Source organism: Arachis hypogaea, chromosome 13, assembly GCF_003086295.3.
Source record: "Arachis hypogaea cultivar Tifrunner chromosome 13, arahy.Tifrunner.gnm2.J5K5, whole genome shotgun sequence".
Taxonomy (NCBI): Eukaryota; Viridiplantae; Streptophyta; class Magnoliopsida; order Fabales; family Fabaceae; genus Arachis; species Arachis hypogaea.
In genome coordinates, this window is record NC_092048.1 from 114,948,508 (window position 1) to 114,958,376 (window position 9,869).

Below are 9,869 nucleotides of genomic sequence, written 5' to 3' on the forward strand. Positions count from 1 at the left end.
CTAAACTAAATGTCTAAGGTATAAACTAAAATGCAAAATGCGGAAATAAAGTAAAAATATAGCAAAAGAACAATGTGCAAGTACTGAAGAAAATAAAAATAAAAAAAATACAGAAAAATAAACAAAATGAGATAAAAAAAAATAGTCTGTAGTGGTTCACCAAAAAGATAAGCCAAGGATGGCGACCTCCCCACACTTAAAATATAGCATCGTCCTCGATGCTCACTCAAGCTGGGTGTGAAGAAGTGTCATCACCGGAAGGATGGGCTACTGGAGTCTCTGTGGTGGCCGGAAGATCTACAGACTGGATAAGTGTAGGAGGGTCTGTCTGCTGCAATGGAGGTGCTGACTGTAGAGGAATCTCTGGGTCTACGGCCTGAATCTGGTGTGGCTCCTTATGCTGTGGCGCAGCCTGCTCTGGTCCTGCCTGCTCAGCCTGGGCATGTGTCTCCTCCTCATGATCGCTCGCCTCCGCCTCATATGTATTAGAAGGGGTGTCAGGCTCGGAGGGGATGTCGCTGCTGGATCGGATCATCAACTTAAGGTGCTCATAGCGCTGCTTGTTGCGACACTCCATACGATCTAGGCGGGCGAAGAGTCGATGCACCAAATGATAAATGGGCTCAGGAGCAGGTGGTGGTGTAGTGGATGAGGCTGGTGCAGCAGTGGAGGCAGAAGGGGCAGCTGAAGATGTGGCTGCCTCACCAGAAGCGGTGAGGAATGGAGGTCTGTAGCCTAAAGCCTGAAACTTCCTGCTGTGAGGAATTATCTTCTTGCAGTCTGCAGCAGTCAGCTTCGCATCAGCCAGCTCCCAAGGCACGTCAGCTCGACGGCCTAGCTGGGTGACCAGATAAGGGAAAGGGAGAGTGCCTCTGACATGGGCCCTGGCCATATAATATCGGATGAAACGTGGCATATACAGGTCCTTACCCTCCATCACACACCAGATGAGGGTGATCATAGCAGCAGGCAGCTCCGTCTCATGAGTGCTCGGCATAACAAAGTTGCTCAGGATCTGGTGCCAGAGCCGAGCCTCATCATTCAGATACATCAGCTTGATTCCCTTAGGCATTGCTGTGTTCTTTCCCATGACCCATGGGACAGTAGGATCAAGGGCTATCCTCTGCTTGACAGCATCCCAGTCAAATCTCATAAAGTGCATGTCCTCTTCAGCCTTTTGGTAACCATTAGGCTGATCTGATTTAGGCTGAAGGTGGAGGATGTCCTCAATGGCTTCCTCAGTGACCAAAATCTGTTTCCTCTGAGGTGCACTGCATCCAGGGTAGTCTTAAAATAGTTGCAGTAAAACTCTCTGACCCAGGAAGCATTAACCTCTGTCAAGTTTCTCTCCAAGAAGAACCAGCCTCTCTGTTTTATCTGTTCGGAGGTGTACTATTGTAGTTCTTCTGGAATTTTCAGAGTTCTCTCCAGGTACAGGTTCCTGGAGGTGGCAAACACTGGATACTTCAGCTCACAGTATCTGTTTGCAAATTTAACTGGATCATTGGCAGTGAGGAGCTGGTCAGCCTTCTCCTGTGGGGTAAAGTGCTTCTCCTGCCAGGAGTCATCATGCATAATGTCGAGGATGGACATAGAGGATTCGCCTCTTTTTCTTTTGCCAGTGGTTGCCTTGCCTTTTCCTTTGCGCTGAGGGTCAGACATCCTGAAAAGTAGAAATTCCAGGATATAATTAAAGAACAAAGTAGGAAAATAAGTAGGCAAATAGAATAATAACAATATAAGCACATAGTGGCAAAAGAGCAGTAGAATTATGAAATGAGTTAAGTATATGTATATTTTGGACTGTATTTGAGGTAAAAATCTGAGATGAAAAATCACAATCCAAAATATAGGAAAGGTGGAATTCAAGTTAAATAGGAAGAACAATGATCAAGCCCTGAGTTAGAAAGTTAAAGGAGTTAGTTAAAAAGCAAAGGGAGAAGTTAGAAAGTTAAAAGTGGTTAAGAGGGAAAAAGAGGTTAGAAAGGAGAAAGCAGTGAGTTAGGAGAAAGAAAGTTAAAGTAAGTGGCATGATAAATGTTTCCTAGGTAACAAGAAATTCACAAATTAAAAATTAATCAACTCATATTCAAGCAAAAATTTCAGTGTATTGATGATAATTCAGAAGGATAGAAAAGTTGCAAAACTAACATGAAACCATCAATAGTGCAAGTTATTAACTAGGGGATCAAAAGGAATAAGAATGCTAGCCCGGACAGGCATGAATTGGTTTGGTTGTAGCCAAGTAAGTCAAAATAGTAAATTACCAAACTCAGTACATGAAAATATTTTGCAGAAAATTGGGCAGCATTCTGGCTAAAATTGGATGATCCCGGAAATAAACAGCATGAAAAAAAATAGTTCATATAAATTAAAATAAAGCTGCAAATAGATACAGATAATATGAACATGAAAAAGCAATATAACAGCAGCAAGAAACATGGAAGAACAATATATGAATAATATGATCATCACAGCAAAATCAGAATTGCGAAATAGATAAAACAAGTAGCAAGAATGGTGCAATTTATCAGGCCTAAATCCACTAACCACATCCTAGCTACCTAACCACCTAGAATCCACTACAAACATGCATCTCTAACTAGCTTAATTCGAACATAATCTGAAAAATAAACAAATAACTACAAGTGATAGAGAAATTGGCGTTCGGCGGAACCTGGTATGTGTAAGAGCAGAGGTGAGGGCAGAGAGATGGTGGTGGTATTGCGACGGCGCTGGGGGCACGGCAGTGCGGTGGCAGGGGTTGGGTTGGGTGAGGGGGAGAGGAAGGGAGAAGGGGGCGAGGGTTGTGGGTTGGAGGGGGGTTGTGATGGTGAGAGGCGGTCGGAGGTTGGCCGCGGTAGGGCGGGCAGTGGTGGAGAAGGGCGGCGGTGGGTGAGAGGGAGGGTTGGGATGGGTATGAGGAAGAAAAGAAAGAAGAGAGGGGGGTGGGTGTCGCAGCGGGGTCTGGGGGCAGCGGTCGGAGGTGGTCGGCGGTGGTGATGGCTGCAGAGGAGGGAGTTGCAGAGAAGGGGAGGAGAAGGGGGGGTATGGGGGCGCGATGGGGTTAGGGTTCGCGTGACTTGGGGTTAGTGGATTCAAATCCACGCGAACGTGTGGGGCACACGATCGCGTGGCTAGGGTGAAATGGGATTGACGCGGTCGCGTGATTGACGCGGTCGCGTGATTGACGCGAGCGCGTGGAATGGGTAAAAGATGAATGACGCGGACGCGTGAGGCACGCGACCGCGTCGCTGAAATTTGTGCTAGACGCACACTTCCAGCGTCATTTCAGCGCAACTCTCTGTCTCCATTTAGGGGGCCATAATATCCGTGCGACGCGGACGCATCGCTCACGCTTTCGCATGGGATGAGTGTTTTGCAAGTGACGCGTTCGCGTCAGGGACGCGAACGCGTGGGCTGTTTTGTGCTAAACGCACACTTGCCGCACGATTCCAGCCCAGATTTCTGGGCGTTGGATTTTTACGCCGATTTCCAGATCACGCGTTCGCGTGAGTGATGCGGACGCGTGGGAGGTATTTTTCGCAACTGACGCGAACGCGTTAGCGACGCGGTCGCGTGGAACTATTTGTGCCAAAGGCATGCCTCCAGCCACGCTTTCGCGTGACTTTCTGTTCGCTTTCCTTTTCTTCCTAATGCACTTTGTGATGCGGACGCGTCAGCGACGCTTACGCATCACGTGCATTTTTTTTATGCAATTATGCAGTATGCAATGCTAATGTAAATGCTACGGATAATATCCAGGTTCAATGAAAATAATATAATATAAAAACAAATAACACGAAATAAAATTGAGAAAGAAATGACCATACCATGATGGGTTGTCTCCCACCTAGCACTTTTAGTTAAAGTCCTTAAGTTGGACATTGGATGAGCTTCCTGTTATGGTGGCTTATGCTTAAATTCATCCAAAAATCTCCACCAATGTTTGGAATGCCAACAGCCTCCTGGGTCCCAAACTAGGAATGTAAAGCTTTTGAGCAGCTTCAAACAGATTCTCAGGCTCCCAGGGTGACGAATGTCAGAATAGATTCCAGGATCCCAAACTTTGCTTTTAAATATGTCTTTGTCTTGACCTATATTCTTCCATCCGGGCGGTTTAGAAATTGTATTCTCACCAAGATGACCAACGCCTTTTGAGACCCATTCAATTGAACTTGATACCAATCCGTGCACTTCGAATTGAAGCATGGAACCTTATTGAATCTTGCACACCAGCTCTGAGCACGAGCCATTTCCCTCTTACTCTTAAAGCCGCAGAGACCTCTAAGCTGGCCATCTGTTTCAAGCAAACCATATTCAAGTGAAAAAGTAAAGATAAAGGTTAAGGATTATATTCACTTGAAGCTTGTATTAGGTGGTAATGGCCTTGGGATAGGTGTTTCCAGTGGTTCTTTAAGCTCTACTCCCTTGTATTCTTCAGTGAACTCCTCCACTTCTTTGCAAAATTTTTCAACTGCAACTGCATCCTGATCAAAGTCTTCTATGTCTTCCTCGTCACTCAAGTCATAAGCTGGAGGTTGAGAGAAATCTACCTCGACATCATCTTCATATTCACTTGGATGAGTTTCTTCAGGCTCAGGGAGTTCAGTTGCAGATGTAAGTTCATGACTAGGAGAGCTTGATTCATGGTCATCACTGCCTATGGAATCAATTTCTTGGTCTGTTCCGTCCAATTTTTTACAAGGTATATGCTTTGAGGTTGTGCACTATCCTCCTTGGCATCCATTCCAAGCTTCTCGGCGGAATCTTTTACAGTTCTCGATTCCCATGGAGGTTCAGCGTCTCCTAAATCTTCAACCACTTCTTCTTTTATAACTATTATGGCTTCCTCCACTTGTTCTAATACAAAGCCATGCTCCTCATTGTCCACCGAAGTTTCTAGTGTCTCCTTCATGCTACGCTCTTCTTTTGATTCTCCACATGTAGCCATGGGAGTACTTTGAGTGCTCAGATGTCGGGAAGCTATTATATTTATTACCTCAGTTAAGGCAATAGTGAGTTCCAGTATGCCCCTTTGCATCTTCGCTTGCCCTTGAAGAAGAACACAAAGTTTGTCATTCATTGGAGGTTGGCGTGGGTATGAGGGTTCATTGGTTGGGGAAGAGGGTTCAAAATAAGAATGTGGTGGTTCTTGGGAGTGATTGGATTGGAATTGTGGTGGATAAGTGTCATACGGTGGTGAATGGTAAAAAGGAACTTGTGAGTGCAGTGGTTTAAAGCTACGTTGAGAGGATGATCTATAAGCACAGGGTGGGGCTTGTTGGTAATTACAAGGGGGTCCACCATATCTATCAGCTTGGTATGCATTGTAGAGTGGTCCTTGCCCATGATATCTTGGAGGATGTTGTTGCCTAAAGGGTTGATCAGGGCCTCTTGGCTCCATCCATCTTTGATTGCTTAGACCTTGATGCATATTCCTGTTATAGCTTCCACTCCTTTCAACAGATTTAGAACCAAACTCAAAGTGAGAGGGGTGAGAGTTCATAGTAGCTAATAGAAATAAAAGGGAAAAACAAAAACAAATAAACAAGTAAAAGAAAAAAAAATATTTACAATAACCAACAACAAGGCACACGTTTGCAATTCCCTGGCAACGGTGCCATTTTTTTGAAGAGAGAACTTTTGCGTGGTCTATAAATTCGCAGATAAATCCTCGTTGCAAGTATAGCTTCTAAACCAACAAAAGTCCTTTCATACAAACGTTTTGGTTGTCACAAGTAACAAACCCAATAAAATTTATAAACCGAAGTATTTAACCTCGGGTCGTCTTCTCAAGGAACTGCAGGGAGGTGTTCTTATTAATGGTTATGAGTCTTGTAGATTGGGGGTTTTGAAAGTAAGGAACAAGTAATTTAAATGACAAGTAAAATGAATAAATAACTATAAAATAAACTCTTGGCAAGGTATGAAAATTCGGAAGTCCTATCCTAGTTACTCTTATGAGAATTGAGTTTAATCCCACTTAGTTAACCTTTACGAAAGCAAGGGTAAGTCAAGTGAACTAATTAGTTAGATTCCCAAGTCCTAGCCAACTCCTAAGGAAAGACTAGAGTTAGTGGAATTCCAGTCAATTAGAGAAATTAATTAACAATCACGATAATTTTAATAACTCAAGAGCCTCCAGTTAATCAATTAAAAGCCAAGAACATAAAAAAGCTAAATAAGAATCATAAATTTGAAATACCTCAATTTTAATAAAAGGAAATTAATCCAAAAATATAAAGAGTTCATAAGCCAAATCGGAAACATAAGTAATTAAATGAGAGCATTAAAGTATCTGAAAGTAAAAGAGAAATATAAAGTAAAATAAATATTAAACCTGATGAAGAGTTGAAATCCTAAATCCTTTAAGAGGAATCCTAATCCTAAAACCTAAGAGAGAGGAGAGAACCTCTCTCTCTAAAAACTACATCTAAATTATGAAAAGTGAATAATGATGGACCTTCTTATGAATGGATGCATTCCCCCACTTTATAACCACTAATCTGTGTTTCTGGACTTAGATCTGGGCCAAAAAGGGTTTCAAAAATCGCTGGGAGCGTTTTCTGCAGTTTCTGGTGCATGGCGTCTGTCACGCGTCCGCGTGGGTCACGCGTTCGCTTCGGTCACGCGTACGCATCATTTGTGTTCTGCTCAAGGCACGCGTCTGCGTCAGTCATGCGTTCGTGTCACTGCCTTTTCGCGCTAGGCATGCGGCCACGTCGTCCATGCGTTCGCGTCGCTGCCAGTTTCTTCAAAAACTCCATTTTGTGCTTTCCTTCCATTTTTGTATGTTTTCTTTTCATCCTTTAAATCATTCCTGCCTTAGGAGATCTGAAAATACTTAACACACAAATCACGGCATCGGATGGTAATAAAGGGTAATTAAAATAAATATTTTTAAAGCATAGGAAACATGTTTTTCACATATATCACATAATAAGGAAGGGAAAGTAAAACCATTCAATTTCACATGAATAAGTGGGTGAAGGACTGAATAAATCACTTAAATTGAGCACAAAATATATAATAAAATATGGGTTTATCAGTCATATGGAGGTGAATGGTTGTACATGGCTTGTGAGTATGGTGGTTCGAAGCTATGTTGAGGAGGTGGTTCATAAGCATATGGTGGGGCTTGTTGGTAACTACAAAGGGGTCCACCATAGCTATTAGATTGATATGCATCTTCGAATGGCCCTTGCTCATAGTAATTTGGTGGAGGTTGGTTGTCACGAAAAGGTCCACCATAACCATGGTCTTGGGATGCATCGTAGAACGGTTGTTGCCCGTGGCACATTGGAGGAGGTTGTTGCCAAGAGGGTTGATCAAATCCTTGTGGCTCCTCCCATCTTTGATTGTTTCAACCTCGATGCATGTTCTCATTATAGCTTCCATTCCCTACAACATAATTTGAACTAAACTCGTAGCCAAATAAGTGAGAATTCATAGCAACAAAGGAAAGTAAAAACAAAAACTAATAAGAATTAATGAAAATAAACTCCTAAAATTAGAAATACTAACAAAGAAATGAAAAAGCAAAATTATTCACAATAACCAATAATAAGGCACATGTTTGCAACTTCCCCGGCAACGGCGCCATTTTGACGAACGGATTTTTTCTAGTAAAGAATTTCACAATAAATTCTCGTTACAAGTATAGTTTCTAAACCAACAAATAATCCTTTCATGCAAATATTTTGGTTGTCACAAGTAACAAACCCCTAAAAATAATAGCCGAAATATTCAAACATCGGGTCGTCTCTCAAGGAATTGCATGGAAGTGTACTTATAATTGGTTATGGGATTTTATCTTTTTGGGGTTTTGAATAAGGAACAAGAAAAGTAAATTGCAAGAATTAAACTAATAGCTAATAAAGCTCTTGGCAAGTTATGAGAATTAGAAGTCCTATCCTAGCTATCCTTATCAATTGTGACATCAATTGTCCATTGCTCCCACTTAGTTAACCTCTAACTATGAAGGAAAGTCAAGTGGATGAATCAATTTGATTCCTCAAGTCCTAGTCAACTCCTAAGGAAAGACTAGCTTTAGAGAGATCCAAATCAACTAGCAACTTTCAATTATCAATCAACAAAGGAGTTTGATAACTCAAGAGTCTCCAATTACTCAACCAAAGCCAAAAGGAGAGAAATCTATACTAAAATCCAACCAAGCATTTTATCAAACACTTGGGAGGCATAACATAAAAGCATAGGAAAGTAATAAGAGATAATAAAATCCAAACAACCAATTGAAAGCATCAATAACATAAATTAAAGAAAGCAATCATAAATGTGAAATACCTCAAATTGTATTAAATGGAAAATCAAATCAAACATGAGAATTCATAAACCAAATGGCAACATAAAGTAATCAATAAGGGAAATAAAAAAACTAGAATGCTAGAACAATTAAAAGTAGAAGAAAAACTAAATTAAACTAAGATAGAAATCTGAAATTGAGAAGAATTAAAGTTAAAAACCCTAAAACCTAGAGAGAGAAAAGAGAGAGCCTCTCTCTCTAGAAAACTACATCTAAAACCTAAAATTATTTTGAATGAATGTTGTGTGAATGATTGAATGTGATTTCCCCACTCTGCTGCTTCTAATATGTGTTTTTCGAGCTTGAAACTGGGCCAAAAGCAACCCAGAAATCGCCCCCAGCGATTTCTGATACGTCCAGCACGTGGCTCTGTCACGCGTACGCGTGTTCTACACGTGCGCATTGCCTAACTGCATGGCAACTATGGCAAATTTCATATCATTTCGAAACTCCAGATGTTAGCTTTCCAACGCAACTAGAACCGCCTCATTCAGACCTCTGTAGCTCAAGTTATGATCGATTTAGTACGAAGAGGTCAGGGTTGATAGCTTAACAATTTCTTCAATTTCTTGTATTCGTTCCACTTTTGCATGCTTCCTTTCCATCCTTTAAGCCATTCCTGTCCTATAAACCCTGAAATCACTTAACACACATATCAAAGCATCGAATGGTAATAAGAGAGGATTAAAATTAGCAAATTTAAGGCCAAAGAAGTATGTTTTCAATCATAGCACAAAATTAGGAAAGAAAATGTAAAACATGCGAATTATATGAATAAGTGTGAGTTTAGTGGATAAAATCCACATAATTAAGTACAAAATATACCACGAAATAGTGGTGCATTTATTCCAAAGGTGCAGGTAGGCATGCCTCGTTAAAACCTCTCCAAGCAAAATTCGTTTTGGAAAAAATCTTGTGAGCAGGAAAAAGAGTACAAGCCTAACCCTGTCTTTTAACTGTAATAATGCTTTAAAGAGGAAACATTCCAAGTATTGGGTAAATTTGTACCATCTAGAGATTGTAGTCGATAAGCTCCATTTTTGAGTACTTCAATAACTCGAAAAGGGCCTTCCCAGTTTGCGGCAAGCTTTCCATATGAAGGTGAATTCCTTGCTTACTCGGTTTTCCGAAGAACCAAGTCGTGTTTTTGAAATGATCGGGGGTGAACCTTGGCGTTGTGGCACCGAGCTATGATCTGTTGTGCTGCTCGGTGCCGGAGAGTAGTGATATCCCTGATTTCTTCAATTGTTTCAAGGTCTATTTGCCGAGCTTCGTGTTGGTCTTCTATTTGAGTTCTGATTGAGGATTGAGATACTTCTAAGGGTATCATAGCTTCGGATCCGTATACCAACTGAAAGGGTGTTTCTTTTATTGTGGAGTGGATTGTGGTGTAATATCCCCAGGCCACTTTAGGGATTAATTCGGCCCACAGTCCTTTTGCATCATCAAGCTTCTTTCGCAGAGCATGTAAGATGACTTTGTTGGCGGCTTCTGCTAAGCCGTTTGTTTGTGGATGTTCTACCGATGAGAAGTAATGCTTGAT